Source organism: Triticum dicoccoides, chromosome 7A (genome assembly GCF_002162155.2).
Source record: "Triticum dicoccoides isolate Atlit2015 ecotype Zavitan chromosome 7A, WEW_v2.0, whole genome shotgun sequence".
Taxonomy (NCBI): domain Eukaryota; kingdom Viridiplantae; phylum Streptophyta; class Magnoliopsida; order Poales; family Poaceae; genus Triticum; species Triticum dicoccoides.
Window position 1 is genome coordinate 704,943,972 of NC_041392.1, and position 14,600 is coordinate 704,958,571.

General features: G+C 43.2%; 1 pseudogene; it reads right to left on the reverse strand.

Annotated features, from left to right (window-relative positions):
• LOC119333969 overlaps positions 1 to 9,342 on the reverse strand; it is a 28,081-nt pseudogene extending 18,739 nt beyond the window's left edge.
• Between the last annotated feature and the right edge of the window lie 5,258 nt (positions 9,343 to 14,600).

The window sequence follows — 14,600 nt, forward strand, 5'->3', positions numbered from 1 at the left end:
GTCACTAGCCCCCGATTGTGTCTAAAATTGGAGTCGCGAACCTGCAACTCCGGCCAAAGACGAAGTTCTTCAAGCTTCCCCTTCCCAGGTCAGTACACGAATGGCATACGTAGTGGTTTTACTGCAAGATTGGCGCAGGTAGACGGATGTACTAGAGCAATGGCTGGGAGAGCTCATGTATTATCTCTTGTCATCTGGTGTAATGATGATTTAAGATTGAATAACCATTTGATTGATTTGTTCTGAATGGTCACTCGTGTGGGAAAATGTTCCACAAAGAAAATGATGGAAAACTTATTCAATGTTGACCCGTTCTCTATATTAGAAAAGCGCAAGTAATTCCATCTGATTAGAATTATGAGATTTTCTAATTTGAAATGAAGAGATTGGTAATGAGAGAAATCAAATGGCTAATAATACTGTTGTGTTTACGATGTGATGCTATCTACTCTTCGTTTGATTGTTTAGGCCACTGGTCCATCAACTATATGTAAACTCTTAACGGTATGCGATACCTCTAGGGGATCGAGAGCATCAACATGGTTACAGAGAGGGACTGTGGTGTGGTTTAGCATGATGCAACCGAAAAACGAAGTGGAAAGCTTGGAATTATTTGGTACAGAGATATAGGTATTGGTTGGAAGAAGAGTGATTTAAAGATAAGAAAGAAGTCTACAATGTCACCAGATGTGCATGATAATCGTAAAAGTATATTTTAGACATAATTAGTGTTGAGCCCCGTAGTATGTATGACCCTGTTGCAACGCATGGGCAATTACCTATTATTTCTTAAAGCAAACATGGCTTTTTTTAGGTGAACTAGGGATTTATTCAACAATCACAGCAGGAATACAAATGATGTCTGGAGGGTTCCCTAGCCACAAATGGCGCCCTACAGGGAGAGACGAAGCTGCCTTTGCCAAGGCATGTGCTTCAAAGTTTGCCTCCCTGTTTTCAAACCGAAAAGTAATACTAACAAAATCTGAAACTATGTCTATAATCTCATTCAAAACTAAAGCATAAGAAGAAGAACTCGCTCCATTTATGTCTTGTATCACTTGCACGCAGTCTGACGCTATTATCGCATGCGTCAAAAGCAGGTCTTGCGCTAGGGCAAGAGCCTCATTGCATGCTTGAGCTTCGAGGCTCGGAGCATCGACCAGCCCATCGAATACCACCGCAGATGCTCCAAGGTAATTGCCATGCTGATCCCTGCAAACAACGGCTGAAGCTCCCGTCGTGCCCTGGCGGGAAATAGCACCATCAACATTAATCTTCGCCGCATTCCCTGAAGTTGGGATCCATGCGCGAGCTCTTGACGTCACAGCCTGTGGCTGTCTCGTCGGTGTCCTGGTAGTAGCAATTTCCAAGTCCTGCAAGTATTGGTTAACAAAGCACATTGTGGTCATGGGGCTTTGGAATTCGTCATCATGTATCGCTCTACAGCGAGCCCACCATATTGCCCACATGGTAATCAAAACTCTCGCGAGATCATGCTGGCTCATCGAGTCAAATAGCCAAAACAGCCAGAGCCTCGCGTCGTCACTTCTGTTTGATATCACATGCTCAAGGATCTCCTCATCTCCGAGCGCCCACACGCATCTAGCCATCCTACAATCAAACAACGAGTGGCGCCAAGAATCAAACTCTTCTTCACACAGGCCGCATGCGGCCGTCGTTGCCATTTTGCGTTCGTGTCAAACTGAACCCGTTGGTAAAGACATATGAGCTAGTCGCCATACAAAATATTGACCTTTGATGGAATTTGTACTTTCCATAGCCGCGTCCAAGATTTCCCCTCAGCTTCTCTGTTTGAATGGCCCGGTCGATGCTCAAGCCAATCTTCTCGCTGAAACTTGATGACATTGATCATTCTGTAGGCCGATTTCACAGTGAACACCCCCCTCCTGTCATAGTGCCATGCCCAAAAATCAGGCTGTATCCGCGAGCTCAGTGGGATATTCATAATAACCTCAACATCCGGCCCTATAAAATGTTCCATTAACAGCTGCTTGTTCCACGTTCTGGTCGTCTCATCAATTAACTCCGAGACGTAAATAGGAGGGTTGGCCGATATGGGGCATATCGGTTTCAACTTATAGTCTCGGGGGAGCCAATTATCTTCCCATATGCGCGTGTCTGCACCCGTACCAATCCGTCGAATCAAGCCTAGGGTCAGAAGATCCCTGCCCTCCATCAAAGATCGCCACACCTGGGACGGATGGGCCCCCAGAGCTGCATCTAGAATGTTGCTATTTGGGTAGTACCTCGCCCTAAGCACCCGTGCACTTAGTGATTCCGTGTCCTGCAATAAGCGCCACACTTGTCTTGCGAGCAATGCCAGGTTAAAGAGCTTGACATCTCTGAAACCTATCCCGCCCATATTTTTTGGTTTGCACATCGTCTTCCATGACACCCATGCCGGCTTCCTCTGACCTTGTTTGCTTCCCCACCAAAACTTTCGAAGAAGATTGTTAATATGTTCACTGAGCCCACGGGGTAATTTGAAGCAGGACATCGAATATGTCGGAATAGATTGTGCAACAGATTTGATCAACACCTCCTTCCCACCTGCAGATAAGCATTTCTCCATCCAGCCTTGAATATGTTTCCAGATCCTATCCTTTAGGTATGTGAAGCTGCCTTCCTTGCTCTTGCCTACGTCCGTCGGTAGGCCTAAATATTTCTTTGAGAGGGACTCGTTCTGGACATCCAAGATATTCTTTATCTCATTTCTGGCTTGTTACGCTGGAAAATAGCAGAGAACACAAGAAAAAGGCCTCCCAAGCTTTTAGTGACCGGCCCAGTAAGGATCCCTTAGCGTGTTTTTTTTTTAAGTTTGGTTATGTCTTTCCCTTTTACTTTATTTTTCCTTAGTTATAATATATACTATATATAGTTACTCTGTTTAATTTTCAAAAATGTTTAAGTGTGTATAATAAAAATATTCAGGGAGTGTTAAATTTTTGTTCCCCTTGGTTAGGAAAAATTTCCGTGACATTTATAAAAATGTTAACGCATTTAAAAAAATATTGATAACGTTATAAAATGTTTGTGACATTGAAAACACTTAAAAATGTTTGCACATTAAAAAATGTATATCATACTTCGAAAAAATGTTCAAAGTTTGCTTCTAAAATGTTAGCTATGTATTAAAAATGTTTGTATCATTTAGAAAATATGTGCATAACACATAGAAAAATGTTTGAATGTTTTCAAAATGTTGATGACATTTAAAAAATATATTCAAACGTGTGTTTACAATTTTTCACTGTGTATTTAAAAAAATGATCCATATGCATTTTGCAAAATGTGCAAGATGTATTTGGACAAATATTCAACATGTATATGGATGATGTTTGACGTGTATGTAACAAATGTTCAACTATATACAAAAAATATTAAATGCGTATTTAAAAAAATCGACAAAGTATTTGAAAATTGAAAAATAAAAAATAAATACAACCAGAAAACCCAGAAAGAAAATCAATGAATTCCAACAAAGAAAACACAGTAAAAAACACGCGAAGAGAATTGATAAAGAAACCATAAAAAATCAGAGAAAAAAACCACATGAAAGGTTCTAAAACCAATCCGTTTGGGTCTGTAGAACCTTTCCAAAACCGCTTTAGTAGGCCAGCCCGCTAAGGCCAGCCCGCTAAGGCCAGCCCGCTAAGGCGAGCACACACCGAGAGCTAGAAGCGAGATGAGAATACATCTTGCAGTAAGCGAGATATTCCTGCGCGAGTCCTACGTCCCGATCAATAGAAAAAGAGGTTGTCTGTAGTCTCCCCTAGATGCCCCCTTTTTATTTCGTTCGAACTCTCTGTGCCTTTGTTGGATGCTGCCTGTGGTGGGCTTTATTAATTTAAAGCCGTACGCATCGTGCGTCTTCGTTCAAAAAGTCTCCCCTAGATGGGTTCCCTAGCACATGGAAAGATAGATGTACCAACGGATTCGCGGAAAAAAGACAGATGTATCAACTTGCACGATCGTAAAACACCTTTATCCAACAACAGCAGATGTTGTGGACATCTAGCAAAACTGCCATAATATTTTATTTGAGCTTTGGCATTCTTGGTTTCCAATATTACAATTCTAGAGTTATACATATAATACTATTTATAATTTTAGCATTGACCATCGTCTATGCTATGCTTTGCTGTCTGAGATGTCGGGAAGAGCAATGCCACATCCACCGAAGGTTGTTAAGGTTTATGGGTTGATCTTGACCTGACAAGCTTTGATTGGATAAGAGGAAAGAAGGGGCCCCACCAGGGTGAAATTGTGTGTGTGTGTGTGTGTGTGTGTGTGTGTGTGTGTGTGTGGCAGGGGGAGGGGGGAGTGGGTGGAGAAAATTAGAGGAAGGGCTCGTAACAGGTCCGTACGTCTAGCATTTTGGAACTTTGGCAATCTGCCTGCCGTATTGTAAAGATACATAGGGTCATCTAGACGAGAGTTAGCAAAGCCGAGATACTAAAGCCCAACTAATTCTACATTTTTAGGACAGTAAGGCAACACCTAATCCACAATTCAAAAAGAAATTAGGCTAAACAATTACAAAAAAAAAGACTGCACCTAATCCCGGCCCTCTCATGAATTGGGCGTTTCTGGCTGTTTTGATTTTTTTTCTGATGGACATTCCTGACTGTTGGATCTTCGTTTGAGGCTGTGTTGCCCGTGAACTGGGCTAAACAGCACAAGGGCAGCTACTCCAGTAGCTTTTCTAGAGCCCTGTGGTTAATTGTGCCCGTTTTTCGGGGCACCCCTATTTCTCGCTTTATGCGAGCACATGGGCACACCTCACGTCGGGGGCCCAGATGGGCCCACGCAGGCACGCGGGAGGCAAAGGCCTGTTTTTTTTATCAGCTTTCAATTCTCGTTTTTTGCTTTCTTTTTGCACTTTTATTTATGTTTTAAAATATTCTACATATATACACAAAAAACATCATCAAAAACACATTTTAGAAAATGTTGAACTACTATTTGAAAAATGTTGAATAAGTATTAAAAACTGTTGAACAAATATTTGAAATTTTTGAATCAGTACTAAAAATGTTGAACAAGTATTTGAAAAATGTTGAACAATTTGTTGAATGAGTATTTAAAAATGTTGAACAACAATTTGAAATGTTGAACAAGTATTTGAAAATGTTGAATAAATATTAAAAATGTTGAATGAGTATTTGAAAAATGTTGAACAAGTGTTTGAAAATATTAGTAAGTATTAAAATATTGAAGAATTATTTATAAAATGTTGAATAAATGTTAAACAATGTTTAACAAGTATTTAAAAAATACTGAAATAATTATTAAAATTTTGAAAAAATATTTGAAATTTTTTGAATAATCGTTCGGACAATGCCGAATGTTTATACAAAAATAATGTTGATCACTTATTAAAAAATGTTTTTGACACATATGATAATGTAGAGTGAAAATGAAAACAAACGTAAGTAAAAACAAAAGAAAAAAGACAAATGGAGAAGAAAAAGAAAAACAAACAAAAAATGAAGAAACAAAAACGCAAGAAAAAAATGAAGAAAAAAATACAAGCAAGAATGAAAAATAATGGAGTAAAAAACAAAATAAAACAGAAAAAAGGGGCTCAAATAGCTTCAAGTAGGATGCGCCCTCAAATTATACACAAGGGCGAAGCTGGCCTGGTGGCTAGCAGTGTAGCGCGTGGTCTAGCAGACCCGGGATCGAATCTGGGTTTCTCTCGCGCTTTCTTGGACCCAACGATTCCGTTGTGTTCCCTCCATCCCAAAATAAGTGTCTCAAGCTTAGTACGCTTATTTTGGGGTGGAGGGAGTAGCATAGTTCTGGTCAACTGATTCGAGCAAGTATTGAGGTTGGTTTTCATAATTTGGTTGGGGAATTTTTCAGTCTACAATGGCTGCTTCGTATCTTCATGTTTTCAAATTATTCTTGCTGATAAAGAACCTAATTACGAGCCTTTGCAATTGTTACCTTCCCTGAATTTATCTTTCTTCAATTGCCTCGTTCACATGGTATACTAGGTAAAATAAGGGTTCCGTATACAAGCTTGAAGCTTTGTTTTAGTACCAGTACACCATTGAAGCTGTTATATGCATACATCTTATTAGTTACAGTTTTGCTAAAGTACATCTAAATGTGGCCTAATTATTACACATCTAAGTCCTATTTCATCTAAGTCCTTGATCACGACTGTCATGTCCTAGAGCAGCATAGTAATGCGGCATTCCATGATTACTGAATTCACTGAAGCGGAACAATTTAAATAACAGTTAACAAGTTGTGCAATCACCCTGACCTCTCAGCAGTATGCTTCGGTACACCATGAACTTCAAATCTCAACCTTGTTCAGTCGATTAAAAGTCTTCTTGACTTCAGGACAAAAATTAATCTGAATGAAATATCTCATAGTTCTGCAATGGGCGTGTTAAGAAAGCTCTTGACAATGGAGTTCTACTAGCAGAGGTAAGTTATTTTGTTCTTGAGAAGGTACTCATGTATGCAGATAACCTTTCTAACCGGACATGTTCACACCATAGTTTGAGCAATGGTGTACCTCGTTTCAAAGGTCTATGTCAATACAGTTGGAGATCCTGAAAAGTACAGGATCAAACTTAGCGAAAACTTTCCAGGCATCAAATTTGTGGTTGCCAAGAAAGCTGACAGTCTCTACCCTGCTGTCAGTGATTTGCCAAGGTATTTTCTTGTCAAAATTTTCCTATGTAACTACTTCGATGCCCCCCAAAAAACAAATAATATAGTGCGAGAGTCAAGACTCAAGACTCACATATATGGGCTTTGTTATGAACTGTTACAACCAAGTCGCAGGGTGCTCCTGTCTAAAAAAAAAAACCTGTCTAAAAGTCGCAGGGTGCTGATTAAATAAAGTTCACAATCCTCAGTGTACTTTAATTACTAAGAAAATATACACATATTACTTGATACTGTATTAATTTAATATAAAAAAGTAAAATGCCTTCATATACTTGCATCGGCCTCTAATATTGTAGTGTCAAAATAGACGGGCACAGCGCGTCTTCAATGGTCTAGTCTAAAAATAGTCTTGCTAAATTTCAGTCGACCGAGACTTGATGCTATATTCATGAGATCTTACAATTTTTCTTTTTGGTTTTTTTCTTTTTACATGTTATGTCATTTGACTGACCTTGTCACACCCTCTGAAAAAGTCTTACAAATCAATTAGCCATCCCTGGAATATCGTAGCAACGCAGTCGAGGATGACTCAGAGGAAAGAGTGGTGCTGCCAGTGCTGTCTGAAGAAGAGCGAACACGACCAGAGCTGGAGCTCTCAACGGAGAAAGACCCGTACGGGCCAGACGACGCGGGGTCCGGCACAGTCCTGTACGTGTGCAGCGGCAGCGCCGGCAGCCTCACCTCGTCGGACTGCAGGACGTGCATGGCCTGCGCGATGGACGGCCGCTCGCCCTGGTCTGGGTGTGCACACCAGAGCCCGACGACAAGCACCCGCTCCATCCACCGAGCGTCCGCCTCGTCACCCCTCAGCCGCTCATCCGCGGCGTCGAGGATTGTGTTCCTGCCATACATGCTCCACACCCACCTGAGCAGAGTGAAGGATTTCCCCGCGGTCTCCGTCACCGGCCGCCGGCCGGAGACGATCTCCAGTAGAACGATCCCGAAGCTGTACACGTCGGACTCGGTGCACGGCCGACGCATGTTGACGAACTCGGGGTCGATGTAGCCGGCGGTGCCGAGCACGGCCTTGGTGGTGTGCAGCAACCCCGTGTCGTGGTCGACGAGCCGGGCCAACCCGAAGTCCCCGAGCTTGGTGCTCATCGACGAGTCCAGCATGATGTTGCTGGGCTTGATGTCGCCGTGCACGATGCACTGCTCCCACTCTCCGTGGAGGTAGCGCAACGCGGATCCCAAGCCGAGGATGATCTTGTACCTCTGTGTCCATGTGAGATGCTTTCCGTCCTTGTTGTAGAGGTGCCTGTCTAGGCTGCCCTCTGCGACGAGCTCGTAGACAAGCAGGAGCCCCTTGCGGCTGTCGCACCAGCCCAACAGCTGTACAAGGTTGCGATGCTTAAGTCTGCTAATGATCCTCACCTCTGCCTCGAACTCTTTTCTCCCCTGCGCCGACGACTCCGCTGATAGAACCTTCACCGCCACCGCCCGACGGTCTTGGTCACCTCCGACGGCCGCTGCTAGTGTGAGCTGACCCCCGTAAACGCTCCCAAAGCCGCCTCGCCCGAGCTTTTTCTCCTCCGCGAAGTTACCCGTTGCGGCGACCAGCTCGTTATAGATGTACCGTCTGGGGCCTCCGGCCGCCACACCCCTCTCGAGGTCAGCTCTGTCGAGGCACTCTTCTTCGCTGTTCTCGTTTGCTCTTCTTTTCTTGTGTCGCCACAATCCCAGCACCACCGCCGCGCAGACAAACAAAAGAAGTAGAGGAACTAGGACAGATACTAGAATTGGTACCAACTTTTTGTGCTTGTTGTTGCTGCTGGTTGGAATTGGAAGGGGAGCTTCAGCAGGTGGAGGTGCTTCCTTCTTTGATTCCAGAGTGGAGCTGAATGACCATGACAGTATCTGGTGCAGCTCGAAGACACCACCGGTCGCCGCGGAGAAGCCGACGGCGACCTCCTCCGGTAAATATGTACTCAGATCAACGGTGGCATTGACCTGGTACAAGGCACCGTCGATGAGGAGATCCACGGCCAACATCTTGGAGTCATTGTGGTACGTCATAGTGGCGGTTTTGAGAACATTGGGGGACGTGAGGTTCTTTCCCGGCCAGCTCGTCGTGTCCGTTGATGCGGTGGAGTTGAGGGAGTTGACGTCGATGCCGACATGGTTTCCGTTGATGTCGGCACACTCCATGTTGGCAAAAGTGTCGAACTCCACCGCCACGATCCGGCTATCGCCTGTTCCGTCAGCGTACTTGGGGAGGAGGGCGAGGCCGCCGCCCACGCTGTTATCCGGTATCTTGGAAGGGAAATGCCCGAGGAAGAAGGCCATCCCATCGCCTGAATACGTCACGCTGTCCATGTCTGGGGTGATTTGGAAGGAGAAGGTGGTGGTGAAGCTGGCCATCTCGCCGGTGACGTTGCTCCATAGCGGCACCTTTTGCGCGTACCATGCCCGGCCGACGCTGTTCTGAATATCTGCATTACGTGCATTTTTTGTCAGCTCAAGCGTCGATGGAGTGGTGAATGCATCGCGGGTGAAGGACATCGATGAGCCGGCGCTGGGGTCGGAGAAGTTGAGGTTGAAGGAGAACGAGGAGGCCCGGTGCAGCGCACAGAAGAGGTATAGCAACACTAGGAAGACTAGGGTAGGACAACGATGGAGAATGCCCATGGATTGGTGTTTGGGAAGGAGGAAGCTCGAGCACTATAAATGTCAGGGGAAGTTTGAGCTGGTCTCCACGCGGAAGGAGAATGTCAGTGCTGAGCGCATGAAAGGAACTAGCGAGCCAATGGTGTTGTTGTTGGACTTCTTTTTATCCGGCCGATCGAGCACCAAATGGTTGCACACGACAAAAGTCACTAGCGTATGTATAAAGAGTTAAATGGTCGTTCAACAAAACTGTCGATGCACTCGACTTTCTTCTTGGCAATATATACATCTTTATTTACTCAAGAGCGCCGTCTGCCGGCGGCTGATCGAGACGGGCAGGGGCAGCGACAGGCTCACAGGCAGAAAGCACATCTCAATGCAGACGGTTCTTCGTTTTATAATATAACCTTTCGTTCCCATTGCACCCAAGCCACACCTAATAGTTTCAAAAACCACTGTCAGTTTGAGAAAGTAATGGTTGAATCCCATCTCAGTGCACCCACGCATGAAAAATATACCAAAACATTTCAAAAAATCACTATTTAATAGTTTTGGTCTTTTTTTTCTTGAGGGGTAAATCATTTATTCGTCAAACGAAAGGTAAATCATTTACAATTGTCGACGAGATAAATTTTGGCATAGCATCATACCAAACAGTATATAGGATAGGTTATCTTGCTAGGTGGACTAACGAGAGAGGATAAGATAGTTCTTCTCGGAGTGGGCGTGGAGTGGTATGAGTATTTTTTATAACTTGTAACATAGCAAGGTGGAGGGGTTCTCTCCCCACTCTTCTTTAATACATGATACACACACTTTTGCGTATTTGAGAAAAAAATCATCTTAAACAGTAGACACTCTAGTCTAGAAATAATGGAAGCATTCATCAGGGTGTGCGCAACTTCATACGCTTCACGACAGCAATGACGACCCGAGGAGGGTCCAAAGTTTTTGCTCGGTGGACAGATCTCCGCATATGACACTGCAGCATCGAGGCCAAAGTAGTTTTATACATCGTTCATCGCATAAACAACGTGCATGCAATCTGATTCAAACTCCACCCTGTTGCAGCCCATATGATTCACCAAAAAATAGTCCATTGCGATTTGATTCCGTGGGCGTCTTGTCCTCCTAGGCCCTATCCCCAAATTTTAGATTCTTTTTTGCTGTTTTTTGAGTATTCACTCGGATTCCCCTAATTAACCAGGATGTGTTAGAATTTTGGCTCTCCGGCTCCATGGAGCCCAAAAATTTCAAAGTTTCAAAAACCAACCTTTTAAGCTTAAAAAAAATAAGCGAAAATAAATACACAAGTACTTATGGGTGTATACTAGATGTATGTAAAATTTCATTATGAAATACGTTTTGATATGAGCTGTAAAAAACAAAATCATGTGCTTTTATAGTGAATAGTACATGTGCTAGGCATTCATGTTTTTGTTATTTGTGTGTAGCTCGCATAAAAATATATTTCGCTATGAAACTTTGCAGACTAGTATACATTCTTTCTTCAGGATTTTTTGAAACCTGATAAAATTGAATTTTTAAATTTCCGGGCACTATGAAGCTTGAGCTCGATTAGCAATTTCTGTAGGAAACATGATTCTGTACAATAGTTGCTAAAAGGTTTGTCTGATAAGATCTTTATACTTTATGGGAATCAACATGACCTCCTAGGGTTCGTTGCCGATTCTTGAATGAGGTTGCTTGTTCCTTGCACTGCTCGCAGACTTGATAGCACTACTTGGTGCTGCTGATTCTCCATCGTGTACGTGTGGATACCTCATAGTCACGACATTCTTTATGGTGCTAGGACGATCTGATAAAAGAGGGGACATGCTGACCCCTTTTTTTTGAGAAGGGGAATATATTAATATCGCGATGATACCAATTACACCTAGCCTCTGCACCTACAAGATGTTGTCGAGACATCCAGGATGCACATAACCAAAAGGGAAAATAAAAAGAAAGGAAAAAACCAAAAGTCCTGCCATAGCAATCAACTCCTCTCAACAGCAGCACTCATACCATCATCAAATACAACACCCGGAAAATATAAAAGGTCTCCAAAAGCAACGCCTGCAAGAAGGGAATAGTGCACAAGCGCCGTCGTTGCCTAATCCAAGATGTTAGGTTTTCACCCCGGAGAAAGTCCGCGCTCTCAAAACAATTCCTTCAGCAAGGCAATCGCCAGGCATAACCAATGAATGCCAGACCTTAAGTTTTCACCCTGAAAGTCACGACCCGACACCCGAGAGGTACCACCAAAAATAAAATCCGCCAGTGTTGCCGCCCCACTTATCAGTGCTGCTCCTGAGAGTCATCTAACACCGGGCTGACTCCATCGCCTCCAAGACTCTGTCCGTATAACTGATCCTCCGATCTCGGCCACCATGACCTTCTCCACTGATGTCTCCACCATGAAAATCGAGAAGCCGACATGTCCCAAGTTGTCATCAGTCAACAGAGCTTCACCCCACGCCCTCAGAACCTTGTAGGCTGATATGGACGTGCACGACCGGCAACTAACCGATCCATATAGTTGAGAGACAGTCTACATCTATCTGACTTCCATTATGGTCAATCTTCAATTCGTATATTCTCAAGAATGACCTGCATCTTGCTCTTTTTCTTGGGTCTTACACGGTAACTTTTTTGATTTATAGCTACCGCGTTCCCTTACAATCTACTCGTTCTCTTGATCATATTTATTTGGATGTACAGGATCTCACTCCCTAATATTTAGGAGGATACTGATCTTCATCTTATGTAGCTTTTATCGATGACGAATGGAGCCTTCTACAGCAATGTTGGGCCTGATGAGATGTTAGGGTGGGGACAAACGTCAGGAAGTTTCCCATCGTCGCGGCTTGGGTAGTTGGAATACCTATGGATTTCACAGACTGTTGATACATGTTTTACATCATTATTTCTTATTAGAATTGCTCATTTATAACCATGTTTTGTACATTATTCCATCATTCTTATACCCCTTATCCTTTTTTGCTAGTTTGCATTAAGGAGGAATGCCAGAAAGGTACCACAAAGGACTAAAAGAGGGCCAAATGAACAAAATAACTTTTCCGGTTCCTGAAAATATGATAGAGCATCTCATTAATACGTATAAGTATCATCCAATCAAGACTCTCAAGTGCCACATCTTTTACTATATTTTGGAATCGATATCTCTAAGTAAGGAGAGCATGTCAAAAGTGATATATTCAAACTGATTTTTTTGTGTGGGATAAGTCAAAATATATTTTATAATATTGCTGCTGCAACGCAATCCCTCTCATGACCTCCGGCCAGCATTTAACCCGAGTATTGATCGCTCATCGGTAAGAGGAGTGTTCTAAGTTACAAAGCCTAAATACATTTATTTGAGAAATCCAATAATTTTAACAGTCATAAAATTGTTGTTACGGATGTTAACCAACTTAAAAGAAGAACTCCGAGATGTAACTCAGGTAGATCGTACGTAGGCCAGCGAAGCTGTCAGCTTTCTCACAGAGTGCGACAATGGTTTATAAGACATGCGTAAAACTATATCTTATATTATCACAAGACAAGTTTTTACATGTAACAATCACATAACCTTGAAATATTGATTTCATTGGACGACTGTTTCCGCAAACACTTTTGCATCTGTTAAATTAAACACTATGGAGTCAAGTATCTCTAAGACTAGCTCCTTAAGGAAATTAACAATGAAATGCACGTCTGAAAATACTCTCTTATTCTCTTTATCTTCTTTTCGCATCATTTCCTTATTAAAAACTAATTCCATGGCAAGTCTTGATTTTACTTTATTTTTGCGGGAGCACGGCAAGTCTTGGTTAACTAAAAGAAACAAAACAAATGCTACATGTATATATGCATGCAAACCGGCCGGTGTTGCTTATATGTGATTCATGCAAACGAAGCAATCCATGTATATATCCTTAAGAGCAAAAGCACAAGTCTTAACCATATGCATGCAAATGAAGCAATCCATGTATATGTATATGTGATTCAGTGACTAGGAACTAGTTTTGCACCTAACGAAGGACAGAAAATTGCCGTAACCAACTGAGCTACCCTGTAAGGTACTATCACTGATATACTCCCTCCGTCACATAATATAAAAGAGTTTTTGGAGTATATGTTTGTCTCAAAAAAACTACCGATATATATCTTGTTTAAGAGATGGGAAAAAATGTCGACGAGATAGTTTCAGCAGGGGAAAAAACTACAGTACATTTGTTTTTACTCGTATAACATACGCTGGTGTAAGTACTGATGATTCAACAAGAAGTCGACAATATTCACCACCAAGGACTTGATCGGCATGATGTTGACAATTTGGCCTGTAGTACTCTCTGATCCATCATTAATTGGCGTAGATACGACTTAATGTTAAGCAACTTGAGGATTGGATTGGATGTAATCGTGAATTTATGGTTAGCTTTGTCAAGGAGGCGGATCATTGGAAGCTAGCTGGGCCAAGGAGCATAGGCGTCTGCTACTTCTTCTTTTTTAGATCTACGTTTGCGCGGATACTTTAAAAAGCACGTGTATCCAGCCGGATACTACCTCAATACTCGGATACTGTCCCGATACAACCCCATATATATATATATATATATATATATATATATATATATATATATATATATATATATATATATATATAATATCCTATATGTAGCCTTTGATTTTTTTATTAAAAAAAGAAAATAATGTTTGATACTTCTAGGATACTGTTGCGATACATTTTGGATATGTGAAACACCTTTCGACCTGAAATCCCCTCAATAGTAAAGGCACGCCTTTTGAAGATTCCCAAAATGGCCGTGAATTCATGTCAAAAGGTGATTATCGGAGAGATAGGAGGAAACGATATGACCGTCGGGAGCTCCCGTGCCTCGCGCGCCTCCCCCCTCCGCGCCTCGCCGTCCCGGCTGGGATCCGGGGGGCGGCGAGCCCTGGTGGCCGGGGCCGGCAGAGATGTGGGCGCCCTGCCCGGTCCGGCTGCGCCGTCGGGTCTGCCCTGTGGGGGGATGGGGCGGTTCTGGGCTCTGTCTTGTGGTGATGATGATGAGGTTTCTATGGAGTCCGCCGCGGCGCCGGGCGCTGATGTGCCCCGGGCTCGGTGCCGGGCGGCGTCGCCTGTGATTGGGGAGGCGTTGGGGAGCCATGAACTGGCTGGTTCCTTGGGGCTGGATCTGGAGTGTCGGCGGCCGCTCTGGTGTGTGACTCCCTCGGGCATCAGAAGGTCAGGGAAGAAGACCTCTCTGCTG